Raw genomic sequence first — 1,914 nt, 5'->3', positions numbered from 1 at the left:
CTCCCAGGTCCCGGGGGAGGCTCCTTCCTCCGCTCCCAGCTCCCAGGGGAAGCTCCTTCCTCCTCTCCCAGCTCCCGGGGGAGGCCCCTTCCTCCTCTCCCAGCTCCCAGCTCCCAGGGGAGGCTCCTTCCTCCTCTCCCAGCTCCCGGCTCTCAGGGGAGACTCCTTCCTCCTCTCCCAGCTCCCGACTCTCAGGGGAGACTCCTTCCTCCTCTCCCAGCTCCCAGGGGAGGCTCCTTCCTCCTCTCCCAGCTCCCAGGGTCTCCTGGGAAGGCTCCTCCTTCCTTTCCTGGCTCCTGGGGACCCCAGGGGAGGCTCCTTGCTCCCTTCCCAGCTCCCAGGAGCTCCAGGCATCTGTTGGCTTGTGGCTGTGTCAGATGTGGCCTTTAACTTAGATTCCCGGAATTGACTCGTCACCCCATTGCTTACGATTTCCTGAAAGCTCACCAGATGCAAATGGGCGTGCTCCGGAGGATTGGATGACCGCCGTGTGTGCTTGTCTTAGAGAGATTCTTGTCATGGGCACATGTGCTTTCCAGAGATGTGTGCTTTCTTGCCTGCAACTTCACATGAGTTCTCCTCTGTGTCTGTGTCTCCTCTTCTGTCTCTCTCTCTTTTGTATTTTAGTTTCTGCCATAGGATTTGGGTGCTCACTAGAGAGAGACAGAGAAACAGAAATTAAGAAATCACTTCCCATGGGGAACAGCCACGCCGAAGTTCCTTCTCCTCTTGGAATTTTGAGCACACACGCACCCACACCCGGCATGGTTTTCAAACTACTAGGTCTGGGACTTGAACTGTGGTCCATGATGTGGGAATCCAGTGTCTGAATCACCATGCCACCTCGCTGGCCCCATCTCTGCTGTCACTTGAAAAGTCATTTACCACTGGATATAGGACGTCCCCTAATCCACTATGGCCGCCTTCTCATTCATGACATCTACACTGACCCTGTCATGTCTTGAGTTCCAGTGGGTTCTGGGTTTACACGTCAACATCTATCTGTGGACAGACTCAAGCCAACCCACAACCCCCGTCACGGGTTTCCTGATGGGGGCACTGTCCTTTACATAAAGTAGATAGTCACCAAGTCACTCATGCAGGCAGGCACTCCGGTCCTTCACGAAGACACGGAGGTTCAGTGTAGACTCGGACCCTCTTCTTACTCGAGGCTGTGGACATCCTCTCAGTTGACAGCAGCCCGGCTCATCTGGGCATGGACCTGGGAGGTCGGAAATCATCTTGGTTCTTTTCCCACCTGCTTTCGTGTCATTTCCTTTCTCTGTACCTTGACAAATCATTTCGAGTGTCTATTTTTTTCTAAGAGACGTTTGCTGTAGATGTGTGTGCTGGAGAGACAGAGAGAGAGAGAGAGAGAGAAAGCACCCGAGAGAAATCACCCCCTGGGGGGGATGGCCATGCCACAATCCCTTCTCTTCCATTCTCCTCTCGGGATCTTGGGCACGCATGCACACGCGCCCGGCGTGAGTTTTAAGTCGCCAGGTCCGGGACTCGAACCATGGTCAACTACGTGAGAGTCCAGCAACGTAACCATAATGCCACGTGCTGGTCCTTTGAGTGACTACTTTAAGCCAGCCAACAACAGGACGGGCAGGTTGAAGAAACAAGCCTTTTTCTCTTTTTAAAGCCTCAAACAATTATGTATTTAATTTATTATTATTATTATTATTATTAAGTGTGCTGTAGGGCATGTGCACTCACCAGAGAGAGACAGAAACAGAGAGAGAGAGAAAAAGTGCGAAAGCAAGCCATCAGGTCTGGGACTCAAACTGCAGTCGGCCACATGGGAGTCCAGTGCCTTTGCCACCACGCCACCTGCTGGCTCTGACACAGAAGCCTTTGACTCAGATGCCTGGATTGGAATGGTCGTGCCATCGCTTCCTGTCTCCTGAA

The sequence above is a fragment of the Tupaia chinensis genome, unplaced genomic scaffold (assembly GCF_000334495.1).
Source record: "Tupaia chinensis unplaced genomic scaffold, TupChi_1.0 Scaffold146027_1, whole genome shotgun sequence".
Taxonomy (NCBI): domain Eukaryota; kingdom Metazoa; phylum Chordata; class Mammalia; order Scandentia; family Tupaiidae; genus Tupaia; species Tupaia belangeri.
The sequence above is the reverse complement of the archived record's forward strand: the minus strand, read 5'-3'. Positions refer to the sequence as shown.